The sequence below is a fragment of the Bombina bombina genome, chromosome 1 (genome assembly GCF_027579735.1).
Source record: "Bombina bombina isolate aBomBom1 chromosome 1, aBomBom1.pri, whole genome shotgun sequence".
In the NCBI taxonomy this organism is placed as follows: domain Eukaryota; kingdom Metazoa; phylum Chordata; class Amphibia; order Anura; family Bombinatoridae; genus Bombina; species Bombina bombina.
In genome coordinates, this window is record NC_069499.1 from 1,571,448,717 (window position 1) to 1,571,475,146 (window position 26,430).

At 42.2% G+C, this 26,430-nt stretch overlaps 1 protein-coding gene across 5 annotated transcripts in view; it reads right to left on the reverse strand.

The window, feature by feature from the left end:
* Positions 1–25,688, reverse strand: part of PIK3R6 (phosphoinositide-3-kinase regulatory subunit 6) — a 176,255-nt gene extending 150,567 nt beyond the window's left edge. For all 5 annotated transcript variants that reach the window (XM_053709973.1, XM_053709952.1, XM_053709964.1 and 2 more), the window contains exon 1: positions 25,553–25,688. The gene's annotated coding sequence lies outside the window, so the exon portion shown is untranslated. The remainder of the gene's footprint in view (positions 1–25,552) is intronic.
* Between the last annotated feature and the right edge of the window lie 742 nt (positions 25,689–26,430).

A 26,430-nucleotide genomic window follows, 5' to 3' on the forward strand; every position in this document is an offset into this window, starting at 1 on the left:
GCCTTCCTACTCGTTGACACACATCGCAGGTGTTACAGTAAGTTCTAACGTCAGCGTGCACCCCTGGCCAAAAGAACGTGTGAGTAATGCGGTGTAGGGTACGGGTTACGGCTAGGTGGCCTGCTAAGGGGATGTCGTGGCCTATTTTGAGGATTTCTTGACGGTATTTGTGGGGCACTACCAGCTGTCGCCTACGCTGTCCCCTTTTCTCTGTCCAGCGGTATAGTTTCCCTTTTTCCCATAAGAATGTTTCGTTATCTGCCCCGCCCCCTCCGGTCTCTGCTCGTTCCCGGTACTTTTGTAAGGTCGGGTCAGTCTTAGACTCTGCCTCGAAAGCATCTGGGGTGTCCCAGGGTATGGGGCCTAACCTGTCAGGCAAGGTCGGGGTAGGTCTTACCTGTGTCTCCCGCACTGGTGAGAGCTCTCGCTCCGTCCGGGCTTGGGCCCGTGTAGTCACTGGGTCCGCCTCGTTGTTGCATACTGGAGCATAGGCAGAAGTCATGGGGCCCAAATCGTTGCCCAGTAGTACTTCGGCAGGTAAATTATCCATTAGGCCCACGTTCACAGCCCCCTTTCCCGCTCCCCAATCAAGATGCACTTTAGCTGTTGGAATTTTGTACACATCCCCCCCCGCCACTCTAACGGCCACAGTCTGTCCGGATCGCTTGTGCTCTGGCACCAAATGACTCTGTACCAGCGTGATAGTAGCCCCTGTGTCTCGCAATCCCTCGGTAGATCGCCCCTCGAGCCATACCCTCTGCCGATGGTGCTGGCGGTTATCTGAGGCAGCATATACAGGGTCTGCCTCATGAAGCGGCCCCACATATCCCTCCATAGGGGCCTCTTGGTTAACACAGAGGGCCCGGGCCGGACGATAGGACCCAGAGGGGTAATTGTAATTCCTGGGTGTCTGGTGCGTATTAAGGGGGCAGCTAGCCATGAAATGCCCTGGTTGCTTGCATCGGTGGCAAGTCGGTCTGGGACGCTCAGAGCTGTTATTGGGTGGTCCTGAGTGTCGGACGGGCCCTGTGGGCACTGGGGCTCGAAATTCAGCACGAGGGGGTGCACGGTAAACCTCTCTGGGTTCGACCCGTGCTGGAGCTCGGTAGTTCATGGGTTCGTGAAGACGGGAGTCATAATGTTCATCGGCCAATTTGGCTGCTTCTTCTAAGGTAGAAGGCCGCCTGTCTAGCAGCCATTCCTTCCCTTGCTGTTCCATGCCATTATAAAAATGTTCTAAGAGAAACAATTGTAAAATTTCCTCACCAGTCACCGCTTTACTTCCGCTCAGCCAGTGATTTGCCGCTCTCCGCATTCGGTGCGCCCATTCCATATGGGTATCGTTAGGCTTCTTTTTCATGCCCCGAAACTGTCGGCGATATGTGTCCGGAGTTACAGCGTACTGTCGCAACAGTGTCTCCTTAACTAGCTCATACTGTGTCACTTCCTCAGCACCCAGAGTACGAAAGGCTTCCAGGGCTCGCCCGGATAGTTTCCCAGACAATATCGTGGGCCACTCTCTGTTGGGAATCTGGTGCAGGGCACATTGCCTTTCGAAGTCCGACAAATATTCATCAATCCCTGTCTCGCTCTCTAGGAAGGGTCGAAATGCCGCATAGGGTATCTTGGGCCTCCCAGCATTTTCGACAGGGATGATTACCTGCGGGGCTTCAGCATTGCGGTGTGCATTCGCTAGGTTGAGTTCGTGGGCTCGAGTCTCTCGTATATCCTCATCCGCCTCCGCCATCAACTGCTGTACCAATTCCATGGAGGGGTTCGGCCCGTATAATGAGAGCCTTTCCCGAACAATCCTGGTTTTTTCGTCACTAATCGTGGTCGGTGTTTCCGCCATTGTGAAGCTCTGATCCAGTTCGGTCAATTCTGTGATCAGCTCTCTCCTCGGCCGGTTGCTGGCGTACCCCCCTCTGCTTTCAAGTAAATCCTTTAGGGTTGTACGCTTCAATTTTTCGTAAGCGCTCTCCATCCGTTCTGTACCTCTCCTAGGAAATCCAGGAAAATCCCGCCGCTGCCGCCAAATGTTACGGTTACCCTTAGTCTCGCTGAGAGATGGCCCGCTTAGTAGCCTGGATCCCTATTGCTAAAGAGGGGAGAAGCTGCTTTCCATAGTATTCTATATGAGTCTCGCAAATATAGAATAATCTCCCTTAGCTGCAGTACAGCTAGGATACCCTTCTGCCCACAAAAACGAGTCAACGCTGCGATTGAGGGTCAAACAAGAACTCAGGACTGGGATGCCCAGCCTGCTTTTTATTAAGGTTACATGCACACAGGGCACTCCCAGGGGGAGAGGGGGGGGAAGCACAAAATCCCCCATCACACATTTAGATAGAGAGCACTGTCCTTTGACAGGCCACAATAGGATTACAGTACTTAAGATAACAAGTTTACAAGTTCATCTTATCAATTAGCAGTCTGGCTCCGGAGGTGATTAGACAATGGGATTGGTTATCTCTAAACTTAGAGCTGAAGCCAGCAAATGTGTATTTAGGCAATAGTTTCTAAAAGCTGAAAAAAGTTAACTCTTTATGAAATGATACTTGTTACGGTTTTCTTGGAGCCCTTCTTAGGCGCTGGCTTGCTGGTTCAGGCATTGCTGCTGGGAAATAAGCTCTTCACAACAAAATAACTAATGCTTCTGTAACAATCCCAAAAAACAACTAAATCAATTTATTTTATAATTTGTTTTTAATTATTAGCCAAGCAGTGGATCATCCACTCCTGGGCTAATCATTAAAAAACAAATTGCAATATGTAAAACTGGACCTAAGCAGTACTAATAAGTAAATCAATATATAAATTCCTCCATTCTGGATTAATTTAATATGCTATTGAATGTGATTCTGGTGTGAGGTTAGCCGGTTAAAGAGATTTAGGGCAGCCAACAGGAGCAAAGCAAGGTAAAGACTGGAGGTGCAGACAAATATAAGTTTATTGATTGGAACAGTAGAACTACTATGGGAAGCTGTAAAATCTGAGACAGAGAGAAATAAAAACTATAAAAATAAACCTTACCTTAATGTGTGAAGTATCAGCATGACACTATACATCAGCCACAGCAGCACATGTCACTTCTTTGCTAGGAACAAGTTCCCTCTCATCCTGCACTAGACAATGCTGCATAAGAGAGGGGCATGTGTACACTCACTTATTCTTCCCACTGACACCTTTCTAAAAAGCACTGTTCCCCTAACAAACTTCAGTTAGTTGATCTTAGAGCCACAGCAGAAAGAGCAGGGCTAAGGGGACCAGCAGACTGGATGCTATCTGCCCAAGGCTGCATTAATACAGACGAGTCACACAGCCTCAAGACTGAAGAGAGCAGTGTGTGCAGCTGCACAGATGCTCAAATCTTCATGTGCCTGCCACTCCAGCTTTCTGCTACATGCGCCTATAGTCAGCCCTACCCAGAAACAATCCCCACCATCAGAGCAGTTACCTGGTAACAGTGGTAACCGCAGCAGGACCTTTTCTGATGCAGTGGGATTGGCTGGATCCCAAGTTAGGGCTTAGCATCCAGTGCTGCACAGTGCACATCTAAAAAAGCACATGGCACTAGCTTGGAATGTCACATGACATCGGAAAGGTCTGGCACAGTTTCTAACAAATAAATATAAGCAGAGAACTTTTGACTGTGACAATATTAGGATTGACTGTATGTGTCCCCCATGTCACATGACATCAGCAGTCTGGCATGAACTAAAAAAAAAATAAAAAAAATTCCACCCTTCCCCATCTAAGGGTTTATTCTTACCAGCTGAAGGTAATAATTATGTCTAGATAGGAGCAACTTGTATTAGCTACATCATATTCTAGTATTGTTTTAGCCAATTATCTCTTCTGTGCTTGTTTTCTTGAGTTAATAAATAAAAATAGCCAGCTGATGCTTATTAAGGGGTTAAAGCACTTTCTGTACTCTTTAACATCCCCACAAAAACAGAATTTATGCTTACCTGATAAATTACTTTCTCCAACGGTGTGTCCGGTCCACGGCGTCATCCTTACTTGTGGGATATTCTCTTCCCCAACAGGAAATGGCAAAGAGTCCCAGCAAAGCTGGTCACATGATCCCTCCTAGGCTCCGCCTACCCCAGTCATTCGACCGACGGACAGGAGGAAATATGCATAGGAGAAACCATATGATACCGTGGTGACTGTAGTTAGAGAAAATAATTAATCAGACCTGATTAAAAAAACCAGGGCGGGCCGTGGACCGGACACACCGTTGGAGAAAGTAATTTATCAGGTAAGCATAAATTCTGTTTTCTCCAACATAGGTGTGTCCGGTCCACGGCGTCATCCTTACTTGTGGGAACCAATACCAAAGCTTTAGGACACGGATGAAGGGAGGGAGCAAATCAGGTCACCTAAACGGAAGGCACCACAGCTTGCAAAACCTTTCTCCCAAAAATAGCCTCAGAAGAAGCAAAAGTATCAAATTTGTAAAATTTGGCAAAAGTGTGCAGAGAAGACCAAGTCGCTGCCTTACATATCTGGTCAACAGAAGCCTCGTTCTTGAAGGCCCATGTGGAAGCCACAGCCCTAGTGGAGTGAGCTGTGATTCTTTCAGGAGGCTGCCATCCGGCAGTCTCATAAGCCAATCGGATAATGCTTTTAAGCCAAAAGGAAAGCGAGGTAGAAGTTGCTTTTTGACCTCTCCTTTTACCAGAATAAACAACAAACAAAGAAGATGTTTGTCTGAAATCTTTAGTAGCCTCTAAATAGAATTTTAGAGCACGGACTACGTCCAAATTGTGTAACAAACGTTCCTTCTTTGAAACTGGATTCGGACACAAAGAAGGTACAACTATCTCCTGGTTAATATTTTTGTTGGAAACAACTTTCGGAAGAAAACCAGGCTTAGTACGCAAAACCACCTTATCTGCATGGAACACCAGATAAGGCGGAGAACACTGCAGAGCAGATAACTCTGAAACTCTTCTAGCAGAAGAAATTGCAACCAAAAACAAAACTTTCCAAGATAATAATTTAATATCTACGGAATGTAAGGGTTCAAACGGAACCCCTTGAAGAACTGAAAGAACTAGATTTAGACTCCAGGGAGGAGTCAAAGGTCTGTAAACAGGCTTGATCCTAACCAGAGCCTGCACAAATGCTTGAACATCTGGCACAGCTGCCAGTCTTTTGTGAAGTAAAACAGATAAAGCAGAGATCTGTCCCTTCAGAGAACTAGCAGATAATCCTTTCTCCAAACCTTCTTGTAGAAAGGAAAGAATCTTAGGAATTTTTATCTTGTTCCAAGGGAATCCTTTAGATTCACACCAATAGATATATTTTTTCCATATTTTATGGTAAATTTTTCTAGTTACAGGCTTTCTAGCCTGAATCAGAGTATTTATTACAGAATCTGAAAACCCACGCTTTGATAAAATTAAGCTTTCAATCTCCAAGCCGTCAGTTGGAGGGAAGCCAGATTCGGATGTTCGAATGGACCTTGAACAAGAAGGTCCTGTCTCAAAGGTAGCTTCCATGGTGGAGCCGATGACATATTCACCAGGTCTACATACCAAGTCCTGCGTGGCCACGCAGGAGCTATCAAGATTACCGAAGCCCTCTCCTGATTGATCCTGGCTACCAACCTGGGAATGAGAGGAAATGGTGGGAACACATAAGCTAGGTTGAAGATCCAAGGCGCTACTAGTGCATCCACTAGAGTCGCCTTGGGATCCCTGGATCTGGACCCGTAGCAAGGAACCTTGAAGTTCTGACGAGACGCCATCAGATCCATGTCTGGAATGCCCCATAATTGAGTTATTTGGGCAAAGATTTCCGGATGGAGTTCCCACTCCCCCGGATGGAAAGTCTGACGACTCAGAAAATCCGCTTCCCAATTTTCCACTCCTGGGATGTGGATTGCAGACAAGTGGCAGGAGTGATCCTTCGCCCATTGAATTATTTTGGTCACTTCTTCCATTGGCAGGGAACTCCTTGTTCCCCCCTGATGATTGATATATGCAACAGTCGTCATGTTGTCTGATTGAAACCGTATGAATTTGGCCTTTGCTAGTTGAGGCCAAGCTTTGAGAGCATTGAATATCGCTCTTAGTTCCAGAATGTTTATCGGGAGAAGAGATTCTTCCCGAGACCATAGGCCCTGAGCTTTCAGGGGTTCCCAGACCGCGCCCCAGCCCACCAGACTGGCGTCGGTCGTGACAATGACCCACTCTGGTCTGCGGAAGCTCATTCCCTGTGACAGATTGTCCAGGGTCAGCCACCAACGGAGTGAATCTCTGGTCTTTTGATCTACTTGAATCGTCGGAGACAAGTCTGTATAATCCCCATTCCACTGTCTGAGCATGCACAGTTGTAATGGTCTGAGATGAATTTGTGCAAAAGGAACTATGTCCATTGCTGCAACCATCAATCCTATTACTTCCATGCACTGCGCTATGGAAGGACGAAGAACGGAATGAAGTACTTGACAAGAGCTTAGAATTTTTGATTTTCTGACCTCTGTCAGAAAAATCCTCATTTCTAAGGAATCTATTATTGTTCCCAAGAAGGGAACTCTTGTTGACGGGGACAGAGAACTTTTTTCTTTGTTCGCCTTCCAACCGTGAGATCTGAGAAAGGCTAGGACGATGTCCGTATGAGCCTTTGCTTTTGACAGAGACGACGCTTGAATCAGGATGTCGTCCAAGTAAGGTACTACTGCAATGCCCCTTGGTCTTAGAACCGCTAGAAGGGACCCTAGTACCTTTGTGAAAATTCTCGGAGCAGTGGCTAATCCGAATGGAAGTGCCACAAACTGGTAATGCTTGTCCAGAAAAGCGAACCTTAGGAACTGATGATGTTCCTTGTGGATAGGAATATGTAGGTACGCATCCTTTAAATCCACGGTGGTCATAAATTGACCTTCCTGGATGGTGGGAAGGATCGTTCAAATGGTTTCCATTTTGAACGATGGAACCCTGAGAAATTTGTTTAGGATCTTGAGATCTAAAATTGGTCTGAATGTTCCCTCTTTTTTGGGAACTATGAACAGGTTGGAATAAAACCCCATCCCTTGTTCTCTTATTGGAACTGGATGAATTACTCCCATCTTTAACAGGTCTTCTACACAATGTAAGAATGCCTGTCTTTTTATTTGGTTTGAAGATAATTGAGACCTGTGGAACCTTCCCCTTGGGGGTAGTTCCTTGAATTCCAGGAGATAATCTTGAGAAACTATTTCTAGTGCCAAAGGATCCTGAACATCTCTTGCCCAAGCCTGAGCAAAGAGAGAAAGTCTGCCCCCCACCAGATCCGGTCCCGGATCGGGGGCCATCCCTTCATGCTGTTTTGGTAGCAGTGGCAGGCTTCTTGGCCTGCTTACCCTTGTTCCAGCCTTGCATCGGTCTCCAGGCTGGTTTGGGTTGTGAAGTATTACCCTCTTGCTTAGAGGATGTAGAGTTAGAGGCTGGTCCGTTTCTGCGAAAGGGACGAAAATTAGGCTTATTTTTAGCCTTAAAAGACCTATCCTGAGGGAGGGCGTGGCCCTTTCCCCCGGTGATGTCTGAAATAATCTCTTTCAAATCAGGTCCAAACAGTGTTTTACCCTTGAAAGGGATGTTAAGCAATTTTGTCTTGGAAGACACATCCGCTGACCAAGACTTTAGCCAAAGCGCTCTGCGCGCCACGATAGCAAACCCTGAATTTTTCGCCGCTAATCTAGCTAATTGCAAAGCGGCATCTAAAATAAAAGAGTTAGCCAATTTAAGTGCTTGAACTCTGTCCATAACCTCCTCATACGAAGATTCTTTATTGAGCGACTTTTCTAGTTCCTCGAACCAGAAACACGCTGCCGTAGTGACAGGAACAATGCATGAAATTGGTTGTAGAAGGTAACCTTGCTGAACAAACATCTTTTTAAGTAAACCCTCTAATTTTTTATCCATAGGATCTTTGAAAGCACAACTATCTTCGATAGGAATAGTAGTGCGTTTGTTTAGAGTAGAAACCGCCCCCTCGACCTTGGGGACTGTCTGCCATAAGTCCTTTCTGGGGTCGACTATAGGAAATAATTTCTTAAATATAGGGGGGGGAACAAAAGGTATGCCGGGCCTTTCCCACTCCTTATTTACTATGTCCGCCACCCGCTTGGGTATAGGAAAGGCGTCGGGGGGCACCGGAACCTCTAGGAACTTGTCCATCTTACATAATTTCTCTGGAATGACCAAATTGTCACAATCATCCAGAGTAGATAATACCTCCTTAAGCAGTGCGCGGAGATGTTCTAATTTAAATTTAAATGTTACAACATCAGGTTCAGCTTGTTGAGAAATTTTTCCTGAATCTGAAATTTCTCCCTCAGACAAAACCTCCCTCCTGGCCCCTTCAGATTGGTGTGAGGGTATGTCAGAACAGTTATCATCAGGGTCCTCTTGCTCTTCAGTGTTTAAAACAGAGCAATCGCGCTTTCTCTGATAAGTAGGCATTTTGGATAAAATGTTTGCAATAGAATTATCCATTACAGCCGTTAATTGTTGCATGGTAATAAGTATTGGCGCACTAGATGTACTAGGGGCCTCTTGTGTGGGCAAAATTGGTGTAGACACAGAAGGGGATGATGTAGTATCATGCTTACTCCCCTCATTTGAGGAATCATCTTGGGCAATATCATTATCTGTGGCATCATTGTCCCTACTTTGTTTGGACACTATGGCACAATTATCACATATATTTAAATGGGGAGACACATTGGCTTTCATACATATAGAACATAGCTTATCTGATGGTACAGACATGTTAAACAGGCTTAAACTTGTCAACAAAGCACAAAAAACGTTTTAAAATAAAACTGTTACTGTCACTTTAAATTTCAAACTGAACACACTTTATTACTGAATATGTGAAAAAGTATGAAGGAATTGTTCAAAATTCACACCACAGTGTCTTAAAGCCTTAAAAGTATTGCACACCAAATTTCAGAGCTTTAACCCTTAAATTAACGGAACCGGAGCCGTTTTTACATTTAACCCCTATACAGTCCCAGCTATCTGCTTTGCTGAGACCCAACCAAGCCCAGAGGGGAATACGATACCACAAGACGCCTTCTATAAGCTTTTTCGGTGATTCTTAGCTCCTCACACATGCATCTGCATGCCTTGCTCTCCAAAAACAACTGCGCATTAGTGGCGCGAAAATGAGGCTCTGCCTATAACTAGAAAAGGCCCCCATCTGAAAAAGGTGTCCAATACAGTGCCTGCCGTTTTTCTAAACAATCCCCAAGATTATAATAACTATTAAGAGTTATAATCTGCAAAATATGCTTAGCAAAGTAATCGTTTTAGCCCAGAAAAATGTCTACTAGTTTTTTAAGCCCTTATGAAGCCCTTTATTCTTTTACTTAATCTAAGAAAATGGCTTACCGGTCCCCATAAGGGGAAATGACAGCCTTCCAGCATTACATAGTCTTGTTAGAAATGTGGCCAGTCATACCTCAAGCAGAAAAGTCTGCCAACTGTTTCCCCCAACTGAAGTTACTTCATCTCAACAGTCCTGTGTGGAAACAGCAATCGATTTTAGTAACGTTTGCTAAAATCATCTTCCTCTTACAAACAGAAATCTTCATCTTTTTCTGTTTCAGAGTAAATAGTACATACCAGCACTATTTTAAAATAACAAACACTTGATTGAAGAATAAAAACTACATTTAAACACCAAAAAACTCTTAACCATCTCCGTGGAGATGTTGCCTGTGCAACGGCAAAGAGAATGACTGGGGTAGGCGGAGCCTAGGAGGGATCATGTGACCAGCTTTGCTGGGACTCTTTGCCATTTCCTGTTGGGGAAGAGAATATCCCACAAGTAAGGATGACGCCGTGGACCGGACACACCTATGTTGGAGAAAGCCTGTTATCTAATGCTTGTCACATGCACTAGGATCACATACACAGCAATTTACTTTACATTGTGACAGTTTCACTGATTGATTGGAACAGCTTAGAAATTAATTTAAATACAACACCCAAGGTGGTTTCCAAAATCTACAAGGTTCAACTAAAATATATCCAGGCTAGTGATCGAACAGAGATAGTATCTCAGGGCAGCTTGTCCCTTATGCAGATGAAATCAAGATTTATTAGAACACACATTTTCTAGAGAACCTTAGTAAATTTAAAGGGATAGTATACTGTAATTCCCCCCCCCAAAAAAAATGTGTTTCCAATGATTCGTTATACCTGCTGCAACCTATAACATGTATGAGAAATAGCTTTTTTTGTGTTTATTTTCGATATTAAATAGCTGGTTTTATTCTTTGGAACCACACTCCATTAAAACGAGTTGAACTTGCAGGGAAATCAGGTCTCTTTATTTGATCACAATATATAGCCACACATGCTTCATTATATTATCTCTGTATGTATACCAAAGCCCAGTACTAAGGAATTCTATTAAAAGAAGAGTCTGTCCCTGCGAGTGGCGAGCTGTCTCCCATAAAAATAATAAGAGCTCTCTGCTAGGCAGAAATTTGGGATAGAGGGCGAAGTATAGAGGGGGAAACCAGTGTGTTTTAAAACTTGAATATTATGCTTCATACAAATCAAATTACGCTGTTTTCAGTGCACACTTTGTTCAGTACCTTTCCTCTGTAATTTTGGTATGAATAGGTTTTCTTTCAGAATAATTAGTGTTTGAATATTTTGGTGAAAACTCGCCATCTTTAAACTGGCGAGAAAAAACAGTGAGAACTGTAGCGCAAAAATGTTTATAGAATTTCGCTGGGATCTGAGAGAAAATTTCATATACGCCCATGGTCAGCCCATTTTATGAACAACAACAATTATGCTTTGTATTTTATAGTTATAACTACGAATGTCTTTATGTTTTTTTGTTTGTGTGAATAGTTCAATTATTGGTTTTGTGTGATTTTTAAATGACACATTTTATAGTGCACCTTAGTAAAGTTTGCTTCTCCTTACCATATGAAAATGCAGTATACGCCCATTAGTGAGACACCCTGATTTCAGGGTAAAAAGTGGCTTTATGAAATTCAACAAGGGAAATTGAAGGACTAGCGAGTATCCTTATAGAATCTCACCAGCCCAGAGAAATTTATAGAATTGGCGCCTTAGAAAGAACTATTAAAAAGTTACATTTTGGGCCAGATTACAAGTGGCACGCTAACAGTTACACGCCAGCAAAACGTGTTTTTCAGTGGCTGTTTGTGGACATCGGCTATAGCCCTTATATTACAAGTTGAAAGTAAACGCGATTGCTTGAGTGAAATTGAAGGTAACGTGCTTTGGGATAGCGCGTCCTCAGAGTTCAGGTTAACTGTTTTGTGAAACAAAAAAGTGTCACAAACACATAAAAAATACATTGAATAGTACAGTTACACTCATATTAACACCATATAATAAAAGTTATTTTTAACAAAATTGGACAAAAAAGTTATAAGGGCTCAAAGATATGAGGTCTCAGACGAAGCCAAAGTGCTTAAATACATACACATTTCTAAATATGTATATTTATGTGTGTGTATATATATATATACAGTATATATATATAATACATCCAGTTCATACTGTAATTGTCGACGTTTCGGCCCCTAATTGGGCCTTCTTCAAGACAGATATGTCACGTATAAGACATAAATTCAGCCATTCAAGTTGGCATCGCTGGCGTACATCCGCCCGATCAGACTTATCTGGGAGTACGGCAGCAATGCCAACTTGAATGGCTGAATTTATGTCTTATATGTGACATATCTGTCTTGAAGAAGGCCTAATTAGGGGCCGAAACGTCGACAATTACAGTATGAACTGGATGTATTATAAATAAAAATTCATGTGGATTATCATATAAATATGCCTGTGAGTGCCCTTCTATGTAAATGATCGACATATGCACAAAATTGAGGACAGCACCCGGCACTGACTGCACCCTTAAGGTTGGAGTGCTGGGCTACCGGCTACATATATATATATATATATATGTTTAATATGTGTGTACAAGTGTATTTATATGTGTATATATGTATTTAAAGACATATATACACATATAAATACGTATGTACACATATAAAAAAATATATAAGTGCATTGGAGCCCTTTGTTGTCAAGTAGATAAAAACATGTTAAACCATATTTATGCAATATATTTATATTTAATAAAGTGTTATACTGCAAATTTACTGTATATATTTCACATTTCAATGTTTTGCACCTAACAGAATATGTTTTATGTATTTCTAAATATATATTCCTATATATATATCTGTATATCTATACAAAATACCATCAGATATATGTAGAAATATGTATTTATGAATAAATAGAACATATTCTGCTATGTGAAGAACATTGGAATGTCAAATATTCATATCTTAATAAGTTAGCGCACTAGAGAATTTGTAGTCATGTTTGCGCGCGAGCAGAGTCTTCATTTTTTTTTCTCTATTGACTTCTATGGGGAAATACATTCATGCAATATCCTAACTTTGCCTTTTTGCGCACATCAGGTTCGCTCTTGAGCAAAAACGTTTTACTTTCAACTTGTAATATGAGCGCTACCCGATGTGTGCAAAAAACATACTTCTAGTGGAGTTAGCGCGCATAGTGGGAGTGATAAATACAGCTCCACTCTTAATCTGGCCCCTTATTGCTTATCTCTCCTACCTCCTACTGGGCATGTCATTTCTTCTGCTGGCTATGTTTACGCAGCTTTTTTTAACGCCTATACTTACATATAGAAATGATTTGCATAGGTAGGGATGCCGCAGGCAACATTAACTCAAGTGTTGATATAAAGGTAAAGGAGCTATTTGCAAACAGTTTAATACACTCCAGCAAGGATCATTGGAAAGAGAAGAAATATTTAGGGAAAATTGTCCCATTGATGTGACAGTACAACAGTATAACACTAGGATTACTTCCCTTTCTGTATGGCAGTATTTTAGTTTTTTGGAGTTAAATAAACACACTCATGTCTCTTAACGCAGGCTATGAACTCGGATCCTATTGCACTTTTACAAACGTACTGTAATGTTGCTGCCATGGATGATGTTATCACAACCTTGATAGAAGCTAAAGGAACAGTGTACTGTAAATTTGTATTTCCTAATGTGTCCCCAGTGATCCATTTTACCTGCTGGGCTGTATTTACAAATAGCTCCTCTGCTTTATTTTGTCATGTGAAATATCTGATGAAATTACTGCTCGTACTGAAAATATGGATACTGCTCTTTTAAAAAGCTTTGTAAACAAGATGCAGAAGTAAAAATCAACTTCCTACTGGGGGGTGGAAGAGAGAACCCAGCCCATTTGAAAGGGTGTTCCTGTAGCAGCTTAGAATACAATTAACTCTTAGATAGTGTTTGAGCTGTGTTGCAATTACAGAACATTCCAGTCATCTTGCTATAGAACATCATATCAGCCAAGTGGAAACATTTCAAAATGAACTAGTACCTTCTTGGTGCTTGTATGTGTATATACATATATATTTATGTGTTACTATGTGTATATACATATATATTTATGTGTTAATATGTGTATATACATATATATTTATGTGTTATTATGTGTATATACATATATATTTATGTGTTAGTATGTGTATATACATATATATCTATGTGTTAGTATGTGTATATACATATATATTTGTGTTATTATGTGTATATACATATATATTTATGTTTTATTATGTGTATATACATATATATTTATGTGTTACTATGTGTATATACATATATATTTATGTGTTACTATGTGTATATACATATGTATTTATGTGTTACTATGTGTATATACATATATATTTATGTGTTATTATGTGTATATACATATATATTTATGTGTTACTATGTGTATATACATATATATTTATGTGTTATTATGTGTATATATATATATATATATATATATATATATATATATATATATATATATATATATATATATATATATATATATATTTATGTGTTACTATGTGTATATACATATATATTTATGTGTTAGTATGTGTATATACATATATATTTATGTGTTAGTATGTGTATATACATATATATTTATGTGTTATTATGTGTATATACATATATATTTATGTGTTAGTATGTGTATATACACATAGTAACACATAAATATATATGTATATACACATAGTAACACATAAATATATATGTATATACACATAGTAACACATAAATATATATGTATATACACATTCAAGCACAGAAATATATATGTATATACACATTCAAGCACAAAAATATATATGTATATACACATAATAACACATAAATATATATGTATATACACATACAAACACATAAATATATATGTATATACACATACTAACACATAAATATATATGTATATACACATAGTAACACATAAATATATATGTATATACACATAGTAACACATAAATATATATGTATATACACATAGTAACACATAAATATATATATATATATATATATATATATATATATATATATATATATATATATATATACACATAGTAACACATAACTATATATATGTATATACACATACTAACACATAACTATATATATGTATATACACATACTAACACATAAATATATATGTATATACACATACTAACACATAAATATATATGTATATACACATACTAACACATAAATATATATGTATATACACATAATAACACATAAATATATATGTATATACACATAATAACACATAAATATATATGTATATACACATACTAACACATAAATATATCTGTATATACACAAACACATACATATATATGTATATAAGCATATACTGTACATATATATTTATATTTAAAACACAGTCCCCCATTGACCTCCATGTAAAGGCACCGCCCCCACATCCCCCTATAACTGCTTTGTGCAGTTGTTTTCTAACTAAAGATGCTCACATGTTTATTTAAAGTACTGTACAGGCCTCTTTTTTGGGGGGGAAATTGGGGATCTGATCTCTAGATAATGCTTTCTAGCGCAACGTGAAACCGGCGAGCTTGCGGTCACATTAACCAGGCACTTGTAAAAGGTGGTTATAGCGCTCCTGTCGCAATCTGGCCCAAGATGTTTGATTACATAGTAAAAAAACAACTTTGCAATGTACTTAATAATTTTGCTTGTTTTTCACAGTTTTTTCACTGCTCCCAGAGAACCTGCAGAACTCAGCACAAGCTCATTTATAGTTTCAACTAATCTGCCACAACAAAGGAGATAATAAACATACTTAAAGAGACAGTATACACTCATTTTCCTATAACTGCATGTAATTGACACTACTATAAAGAATAATATGCACAGATACTGATATAAAAATCCAGTATAAAACTGTTTAAAAACGTACTTAGAAGCTCTCAGTTTGGCTCTGTTGAAAAGGCAGCTGGAAAGCCCACTGCAAGTGGGAAATATCAGACACTCCCCCCTCCCCCTTCTTTTGCATATGAAAAGACCCTTTACACAAACAGGAGCAAGCTGGAGAAGGTAACTGACGGTATTCACATAAAACTTTGGGGCTTGGTTAGGAGTCTGAAAAAATCAGAGCAATGTTATTTAAAAATAAGCAAAACTAAACATTTTTTTTTTAAACTTCATGGGCTATATAAATAGATCATCTACAAAACATTTATGCAAAGAAAAAAATGACTGTATAATGTCCCATTAACAGGTTTTTCAAGGGGTATGTTCCTGAACTGCAAGACAATAAACATTTTGCTAATAGTTTTAAATAAATGTATTATGTAAATATTATAATCACACAGATAAACTAGGCATGAATAAAATATAATTGTCACTTTAACATAATTCTGTTTAAACAACAAGTCTTCAGTACTGGCTAATGATTTGCAGGTAAAAGCCAATAACAATCTGAGAGTAGAGGGGGGGGGGGGGGAGGAAGTGTAAGTGTGGGGGAGGGGTAACAGAGGTGATTTGGAGAGAAAGGGGAAGAAGCGAGGGGGAAAAAAGTGTGTGAGTAGGAGGGGATGAGTGAGGTGAGAAGGAAAGTATGAGAGTAAAGGGACAAGAAATGAGAGAGGAGGGAGAAGAGAGTGAGGAGAGAAGGGATGTGTGTAGGAGAGGGGGGAGTGAGGGGGTAAGGGAGAGGGGTAAGGAAGATATGGGGTAGGGGAGAAATAAAGTGTGGGCAGGAGAGAGGGGAATGAGGGATAAGGAACATGTGTTTGTGTGTGGTGGGATAGTATAGAAGTAAAGTATGGGCAGGCTATAAGGCAATGAGGAGAGAAGTGAGGAATGAGAGGGGTAAAGAAGATATGGGGGTAGTATAGAAGTAAAGTATGGGCAGGATAGAAGGGAATGAGGAGAGAAGTGAGGAATGAGAGGGGTAAGGAAGATATGGGGGTAGTATAGAAGTAAAGTATGGGCAGGATAGAAGGGAATGAGGAGAGAAGTGAGGAATGAGAGGGGTAAGGAAGATATGAGGGGTAGTATAGAAGTAAAGTATGGGCAAGATAGAAGGGAATGAGGAGAGAAGTGAGGAATGAGAGGGGTAAGGAAGATATGAGGGGTAGTATAGAAGTAAAGTATGGGCAGGATAGAAGGGAATGAGGAGAGAAGTGAGGAATGAGAGGGGTAAGGAAGATATGAGGGGTAATATAGAAGTAAAGTATGGGCAGGATAGAAGGGAATGAGGAGAGAAGTGAGGAATGAGAGGGAGAAATGAGGAATGAGATGGGTAAGGAAGATATGGGGGGTAGTATAGAAGTAAAGTATGGGCAGGATAGAAGGGAATGAGGAGAGAAGTGAGGAATGAGAGGGGTAAGGAAGATATGAGGGGTAGTATAGAAGTAAAGTATGGGCAGGATAGAAGGGAATGAGGAGAGAAGTGAGGAATGAGAGGGAGAAATGAGGAATGAGATGGGTAAGGAAGATATAGGGGGTAGTATAGAAGTAAAGTATGGGCAGGATAGAAGGGAATGAGGAGAGAAGTGAGGAATGAGAGGGGTAAGGAAGATATGGGGGGTAGTATAGAAGTAAAGTATGGGCAGGATAGAAGGGAATGAGGAGAGAAATGAGGAATGAGAGGGGTAAAGAAGATATGGGGTAGTGTAGAAGTAAAGTATGGGCAGGATAGAAGGGAATGAGGAGAGAAGTGAGGAATGAGAGGGGTAAGGAAGATATGGGGGGTAGTATAGAAGAAAAGTATGGGCAGGATAGAAGGGAATGAGGAGAGAAGTGAGGAATGAGAGGGGTAAAGAAGATATGGGGGTAGTATAGAAGAAAAGTATGGGCAGGATAGAAGGGAATGAGGAGAGAAGTGAGGAATGAGAGGGGTAAGGAAGATATAGGGGGGTAGTATAGAAGTAAAGTATGGGCAGGATAGAAGGGAATGAGGAGAGAAATGAGGAATGAGAGGGGTAAGGCAGATATGGGGGTAGTATAGAAGTAAAGTATGGGCAGGATAGAAGGGAATGAGGAGAGAAGAGAGGAATGAGAGGGGTAAGGAAGATATGGGGGGTAGTATAGAAGTAAAGTATGGGCAGGCTAGAAGGGAATGAGGAGAGAAGTGAGGAATGAGAGGGGTAAGGAAGATATGGGGGGTAGTATAGAAGTAAAGTATGGGCAGGATAGAAGGGAATGAGGAGAGAAGAGATGAATGAGAGGGGTAAGGAAGATATAGGGGGTAGTATAGAAGTAAAGTATGGACAGGATAGAAGTGAATGAGGAGAGAAGTGAGGAATGAGAGGAGTAAGGAAGATATGGGGGGTAGTATAGAAGTAAAGTATGGGCAGGATAGAAGGGAATGAGGAGAGAAGAGAGGAATGAGAGGGGTAAGGAAGATATAGGGGGTAGTATAGAAGTAAAGTATGGGCAGGATAGAAAGGAATGAGGAGAGAAGTGAGGAATGAGAGGGGTAAAGAAGATATGGGGGTAGTAAAGTAGTAAAGTATGGGCAGGATAGAAGGGAATGAGGAGAGAAATGAGGAATGAGAGGGGTAAGGAAGATATGGGGGGTAGTAAAGAAGTAAAGTATGGGCACGATAGAAGGGAATGAAGAAAGTAGAGAGGAATGAGAGGAGTAAGGAAGATATGGGGGTAGTAACAAAGTAAAGTATGGTCACGATAGAAGGGAATGAAGAAAGAAGAGAGGAATGAGAGGAGTAAGGAAGATATAGGGGGTAGTATAGAAGTAAATTATGGGCAGGATAGAAGGGAATGAGGAGAGAAGAGAGGAATGAGAGGAGTAAGGAAGATATGGGGGGTAGTATAGAAGTAAATTATGGGCAAGATAGAAGGGAATGAGGAGAGAAGAGAGGAATGAGAGGGGTAAGGAAGATATGGGGGGTAGTATAGAAGTAAAGCAGAAATAAAAAGAGAGAAGCGCTCAACCTGGGAACGAACAATAGCATAATAGCTTGTTCTATGGCTAGTTACCACCCTAGAAGCAGCCTCTTTTTGCTCAATATGTGCCTTTCACAGAGAAGAACTTTCCTGAAGCATATCAGTCTGATCCTGACTTCCAGCCCCGAAATACCAGGAAATCCCTCTCTGAACAAGAGAAACAGCAAAACTCCAGACGTAAGTTTTGGCCTATTGTGTGCAAAAAGAACGTGCACCCTGAGGACTTACAATAAAAATGAACAGGCATGGAAGTTATTCTGGCTTCTGTTCTATCTCATGGAGTGCTGTTCTCTCTCTTTCTATTTTTAATAGAAGTAAAGCAGGGGTGCCCAATAGGTAGATCCCAAAGGCGCTGCTGGTAGATCTTGGCCAATGTGATCAAAATAATGTGGTCAACTTACGGATCTCAACACTGGGGCGTGAGGTTGCTAGGGATACCGCTTTATCTACCGAGTGGGTGAAGGGGCGGGTCATTAAACAGTCTGATGGTCGTACACGAAAAGTGCTACAAGATTGGATCTTGAGGGACATTGATTTCAACCAATAAATGTAGATGATTTTTAAACAACAACACAATTGGCCTATCAAAAGCATGGTTTAGTGAGTACTCTCCCAATGGATATGGCGGTATAGTATAGTTAGGAGGGTAAGCGTCAAAAGATAGAAAAAGTAAAGGCGGAGGCTGCTGTGCTATTTTAAAGGAACAAGTCTGAATGACATCTGGCAAATGAACGTGTTGACCCGGAAAGAAATGGTCTGCATGGCGCGCTATTGAAATTTATTTGTGTAAGCCTGACTGGGTCATATCAGGCCTAGCGCGCGGCTCGTGGCAGTAATTTGAATGCAGTGTTTTGTAACACAAGGGGTTGCTACTTTTGTCGTCAGGATTATTCTTTATGCTTTTGCACATCCATGTGTTGCTAAATAATGCAACCTTAAAGGGATATGAAACGCACACTTTTTTTTTCATGATTCAGATATAGAACATGGAATTGTAAATAACTTTCTAATTTACTCCTATTATCAATTGTTCTTCATTCACTTGGTATCTTTATTTGAAAAACCAGGAATGTAAGCTTAGGAGCCGGCCCATTTTTAGTGAGTAGATCTCGTTGAGCTGGTCATTTGAAAAGTAGGTCCCAACTCAAAAAAGTGTGGGCACCCCTGAAGTAAAGTATGGGCAGGATAGAAGGGAATGAGGAAAGATATGAGGAAGGAGAGGGGTAAGGAAGATATGGGGACAGCAATAGATAAAGTGGGGAGGGAAGAAAGGAGACTGAGTGGGGAGGGGAAAAGGGAGACTGAGTGGGGAGGGGAGAAAGGAGACTGAGTGGGGAGGGAAGAAGGGAGACTGAGTGGGAAGGGGAGAAAGGAGACTGAGTGGGGAGGGGAGAAAGGAGACTGAGTGGAGAGGGGAGAAAGGAGACTGAGTGGGGATGGGAGAAAGGAGACTGAGTGGGGATGGGAGAAAGGAGACTGAGTGGAGAGGGGAGAAAGGAGACTGAGTGGGGAGGGGAGAAGGGAGACTGAGTGGGGATGGGAGAAAGGAGACTGAGTGGGGAGGGGAGAAAGGAGACTGAGTGGAGAGGGGAGAAAGGAGACTGAGTGAGGAGGGGAGAAGGGAGACTGAGTGGATAGGGGAGAAAGGAGACTGAGTGGGGAGGGGAGAAGGGAGACTGAGTGGGGAGGGGAGAAAGGAGACTGAGTGAGGAGGAGAGAAAGGAGACTGAGTGGGGAGGGGAGAAAGGAGACTGAGTGGGGAGGGGAGAAAGGAGACTGAGTGGGGAGGGGAGAAGGGAGACTGAGTGGGGAGGGAAGAAAAGAGACTGAGTGGAGAGGGGAGAAAGGAGACTGAGTGGGGAGGGGAGAAAGGAGAATGAGTGGGGAGGGGAGAAAGGAGACTTAGTGGAGAGGGGAGAAAGGAGACTTAGTGGAGAGGGGAAAAAGGAGACTGAGTGGAGAGGGGAGAAAGGAGACTGAGTGGGGAGGGGAGAAAAGAGACTGAGTGGGGAGGGGAGAAAGGAGACTGAGTGGAGAGGGGAGAAAGGAGACTGAGTGGAGAGGGGAGAAAGGAGACTGAGTGGAGAGGGGAGAAAGGAGACTGAGTGGAGATGGAAGAAAGGAGACTGAGTGGAGAGGGGAGAAAGGAGACTGAGTGGAGAGGGGAGAAAGGAGACTGAGTGGAGAGGGGAGAAAGGAGACTGAGTGGAGAGGGGAGAAAGGAGACTGAGTGGAGAGGGGAGAAAGGAGACTGAGTGGAGAGGGGAGAAAGGAGACTGAGTGGGGAGGGGAGAAAGGAGACTTAGTGGATAGGGGAGAAAGGAGACTTAGTGGAGAGGGGAGAAAGGAGACTGAGTGGGGAGGGGATAAGGGAGACTGAGTGGAGAGGGGAGAAAGGAGACTGAGTGGAGAGGGGAGAAAGGAGACTGAGTGGAGAGGGGAGAAAGGAGACTGAGTGGAGAGGGGAGAAAGGAGACTGAGTGGAGAGGGGAGAAGGGAGACTGAGTGGAGAGGGGAGAAAGGAGACTGAGTGGGGAGGGGAAAAAGGAGACTGAGTGGGAAGGGGAGAAGGGAGACTGAGTGGGGAGGGGAGAAGGGAGACTGAGTGGGGATGGGATAAAGGAGACTGAGTGGAGAGGGGAGAAAGGAGACTTAGTGGGGAGGGGAGAAAGGAGACTGAGTGGAGAGGCGAGAAAGGAGACTGAGTGGAGAGGGGAGAAAGGAGACTGAGTGGAGAGGGGAGAAAGGAGACTGAGTGGAGAGGGGAGAAAGGAGACTGAGTGGAGAGGGGAGAAAGGAGACTTAGTGGAGAGGGGAGAAAGGAGACTGAGTGGGGAGGGGAGAAAGGAAACTTAGTGGAGAGGGGAGAAAGGAGACTTAGTGGAGAGGGGAGAAGGGAGACTGAGTGGGGAGGGGAGAAGGGAGACTGAGTGGAGAGGGGAGAAAGGAGACTGAGTGGAGAGGGGAGAAAGGAAACTGAGTGGAGAGGGGAGAAAGGAGACTGAGTGGAGAGGGGAGAAAGGAGACTGAGTGGGGAGGGGAGAAGGGAGACTGAGTGGGGAGGGGAGAAGGGAGACTGAGTGGGGAGGGGAGAAAGGAGACTTATTGGGGAGGGGAGAACGGAGACTGAGTGGGGAGGGGAGAAAGGAGACTGAGTGGGGAGGGGAGAAAGAGACTTAGTGGAGAGGGGAGAAAGGAGACTGAGTGGGGAGGGGAGAAAGGAGACTGAGTGGGGAGGGGAGAAAGGAGACTGAGTGGAGAGGGGAGAAAGGAGACTGAGTGGAGAGGGGAGAAAGGAGACTGAGTGGAGAGGGGAGAAAGGAGAGTGAGTGGAGAGGGGAGAAAGGAGACTGAGTGGAGAGGGGAGAAAGGAGACTGAGTGGAGAGGGGAGAAAGGAGACTGAGTGGAGAGGGGAGAAAGGAGACTGAGTGGAGAGGGGAGAAAGGAGACTGAGTGGGGAGGGGAGAAAGGAAACTTAGTGGAGAGGGGAGGAAGGAGACTTAGTGGAGAGGGGAGAAGGGAGACTGAGTGGGGAGGGGAGAAGGGAGACTGAGTGGAGAGGGGAGAAAGGAGACTGAGTGGGGAGGGGAGAAAGGAGACTGAGTGGGGAGGGGAGAAGGGAGACTGAGTGGAGAGGGGAGAAAGGAGACTGAGTGGAGAGGGGAGAAAGGAGACTGAGTGGAGAGGGGAGAACGGAGACTGAGTGGAGAGGGGAGAAAGGAGACTGAGTGAGGAGGGGAGAAAGGAGACTGAGTGGAGAGGGGAGAAAGGAGACTGAGTGGGGAGGGGAGAAAGGAGACTGAGTGGGGAGGGGAGAAGGGAGACTGAGTGGAGAGGGGAGAAAGGAGACTGAGTGGAGAGGGGAGAAAGGAGACTGAGTGGAGAGGGGAGAACGGAGACTGAGTGGAGAGGGGAGAAAGGAGACTGAGTGAGGAGGGGAGAAAGGAGACTGAGTGGGGAGGGGAGAAAGGAGACTGAGTGGAGAGGGGAGAACGGAGACTGAGTGGAAAGGGAGAGAGCTGGATAGCCAGGAGCAGTTACATTCATGGTGAGATGCTGCGCTATCTGTAATTTGTGGTTGTGTTTCCAGAGATGAGATATTAAAAGACTATTCAGAGACATAATAAGGGGTATTGTGAATGCTGAGTGGGTGTGTTTGTGCCTCTAGCTGTGCCACTCTGGGAAGGGGCACATTCCTTCACATTCCAGATATGATATTGTTAAAGATCTGTTTAACCCTTCAGGTGTCAAAACATTATTATAGGAAAGCTAAATGATCGGAACATGACCCAATATCCCCTCTAGTTTAGGCAAGATTCCCCCAACAAGCTGCAGCTCAGTGGTACACGCGTGCTGCTTCTGCACAGTATAGATCAGCCCTGAAGGGTGGAGATGACAGTCGTAGCCCTTAACAACGTAGCCAAAATATATTTAGGGCAACATGAAAAAAACTGGTGTTATTTAACCCCTTCTATGCAAACAGAGACAATAACAATTGCACAGTAATGTGCTACAGTCTCATTTGGCAATTAATGGGTTAATAACTGCTAGAACAGATAGAATAACTGCCCATTAGACATAGAAATATTTCAAAATCAATACCCACTACACAATAAAATCTGTGTTCACCACTTAGGGAAATGCATTGGGAGCCAACTGCTAATCCAGCAGTCCACACCCACCTGTTTAACCACAATGGCAACAGGTAGATGTCCTTCCCACAATGCACCTGACCAACTGCAGACAGGGACAGAACCACTGATGTCATTAAGATATTGGTAGGAATAGTTAGATTGTTAAATTCCCACCATGAAACTACAAATGTATGAAGGTGCTTTGTATATAAAACTGTAATCTGGCTCGGTTTGCTACACACATACTGACATCACATACTCACTAATGCCTGTGCACTAGAATAAGAGGTCCTGCTATGTAAGCAAGTAATGGCTAATCTAAATATGCTTGGTGCAAGGAACGACATTCTAGCAAAAGTGCCAGTAAAGGCAAATTAACAAATCATGCAGCAACTTTACCTGTGGTTTCTGGACATTAGATTAGATTTATTTGCTCTTATTAAAGGAACATGAAACCCGGAATATTTCTTTCATGATTCGGATAGAGAATACAGTTTTAAACAACATTCCAATTTACTTCTGTTAACAAAATGGCTTCATTCTTTTGATATCCTTTGTTGAAGAAATAGCAATGCACATGTGTGAGCCAATCACATGGGGCATCTATGTGCAGCTACCAATCAGCAGCTACTGAGCCTATTTATTTATGCTTTTTAACCAAGGATATCAAGAGAATGAAGCAAATTAGATAACAGAAATAAATTGCATGTTCTTTCTAAAACATGAAATAAAAAATGTGGGTTTCATGTCCCTTTAAATAGGGGTAACATAATAGCCCTCTGTCTGCAGGCCTCAGTGTGACCCTTAGTATAGCAGTAGGGGTAATGAGTAGAGTGATCTGAAAAAGGGGAAGTGGGCTGAGAGACCCCTTTGAGTATTTAGGAACTGGAGCAAGGGGGGGGGGGGTAGACTGAAAGCCTCATCTCATGATCTGGAGTGGGCTGAGAGAATCCTCTCATGCAGAGAGGAAAACAGCTTGATAATTTCCACTAGTGTATGCGGGGGGGGGGGGGGGGCTATGACTTTCCACATTAATTGTATGGTCTTGGAAAAAAATGTAACCATCCCTTATAAGGTGAGTTGTAACCCTGTAACTGCCAGCGAAGCCTTTTCATCTTCATACACAGGGAAGGTAATAGATACATCATCATCTCCATACACAGGGAAGGTAATAGATACATCATCATCTCCATACACAGGGAAGGTAATAGATACATCATCATCTCCATACACAGGGAAGGTAATAGATACATCATCATCTCCATACACAGGGAAGGTAATAGATACATGGTATAAGCTCCCAGCAGAGGTGGTAATGACAATGCAGTACTTTCACACAAGAATGTTTCTCTTTGGTATAAACAGTGTTGTTATTCATGTAAAAAGTGAAGTGACTATGTGTTAAAGGGACAGGCAACACCAAAATTGTTATTGTTTAAAAGAACGCCTTTACTACCCATTCCCCAGCTTTGCACAACCAGCATTGTTATATTAATATACTTTATAACATTTAAACCTCTAAATCTCTGCCTGTATGTAAGCCCCTACATGCTTTTTTATTTACTTTTTAGAACAGGATACTGCTAGTTCAAGTGAGCTTTATAGATAAAGATTGTGCTCATGCCCGAGGAGTTATTTAACATTTAGCACAACACAGTAATAAATGCAAGTCAATAGATAATACATAAAAAGTCATCAGGGGGCAGTCTGCAGGGGCTTAGATACAAGGTAATCACAGAGGTAAAAAGTGTATTAATATAACTGTGTTGGTTATGCAAAACTGGGGAATAAAGGGATTATCTATCTTATTAAACAATAAGATTTTTGAAGTTGACTGTCCCTTTAATACCTGATGTCAAGTCACACTGGTCTGTATAGACATTAGGCAAATAACATAAAAGGGACATATGTGGGAATCATAAAGAAATGGCAACAGAAGCTGAAGTTTTAGAACTTCTCACATTTCCAACTGGACAGTGGACACCACAATTATATTATATTCCATTTTCCATCAAACCTTAAAAAACTATTAATCAGACTTTGTCTAAGCTAACAACATTCTGGTCTGTGACACTCATAATACGTTTACATAAAAATAAGCTGACACATGAAAACGGTTTGCTTTAACTTTAAGAAAAGGTTCCAATTTACTTCTATTATCAAATTTGCTTCATTATCATTCTGTGTTGATGAGATACCTAGGTAGGCATCTGGAGCACTGCATGGCCGGAACTAGTGCTGCCCTGTAGTGCAAATGCATAACATTCTTATAAAATTGCTGCTATATAGTGCTCAAGACAAATGCACGCTCCTGAGCTTACGTCCTTGATAACAGAAGTAAATTAGAAAGTTGTTTAAAATGATATGTTCTAGCTGAATCATGAAAGAAAAGTTTTAGGTGTTGTATCCCTTTAACTCATCTAGAAACTAAAACACTTATCTGTTCTGCTCAGGCACCCCCCACAGTAACTCTCTGACATAAAGAGCAGTTCAGGAGAACGTTCTCAGCATTTCTACCCAAACCAGAGCTCTTTTGGAGTATAATCCGTTGCTAAGACCTACCAGCTGTTGCTGAACACCATCCTGCCCTCCTCACTGCCAGCCTCTGCTATCCAGTCTTCCAGGGATACAGTAACTGAAATTGCAATTGTCAGAGCATATAAGGTCTAGGAGCGTGTGCACACACTGACAGGAGGTGTGTGATGTGTGCAGGATTGTGTGAGCCGTAGGCACAGGAAGGAAGGGGTGGAGTGGATAGCTAAAATATTCCAACCCAATTCATAAAAAATATGTATTTATATCTGAGGAAGATAATACACAGGCTGCTTTTTATATTACTTATTACAACATTAAAGGGGCATTGTACTAAAAAAGAAATGTTCTGTTGTGCATCTGAAAAAGCAGCATTTAAATATGTTGAAAATATTTTTGACTGGAAAATAAATTCTTTAGATTGTAATTGAAACCGACAGCTACAGAGCAGTATTAGTTGTGCACTTCCTATTAATGCTCACTGGCTGAGAAAAGCAACCCCCACATTTCTATTGGTGGAGAGGGGCACTCGTCTGCAAGCTTGACAAGTAAATGCTTGTTTATTCAGGGTAGGAGCACACATTTAATACAAACAAAGAAAAACAACATTTTAAAGAAAGATTAAATGGTATTGGTTGATTCAAATATGCTGATGTATTTTTTTGGGATCTATTAGTTGTTTATGAAGAAATAAGTGTAAAGTTTTACAGCTAGATTACGAGTTGTGCGTTAGAGACTATGCAGTGCTAACGAGCAATTTTCTCTCACCGCTCACTTACCTGCAACGCTGGTATTACGGGTTTTTACAAACCCGGCGTTAAAAGGCAAGAAGTGAGCGTTGAGCAAAATTGTGCTCCTTACCGCACTCCAATACCAGCGCTGCTTAAGTCAGCGGTGAGCTGGTCGTA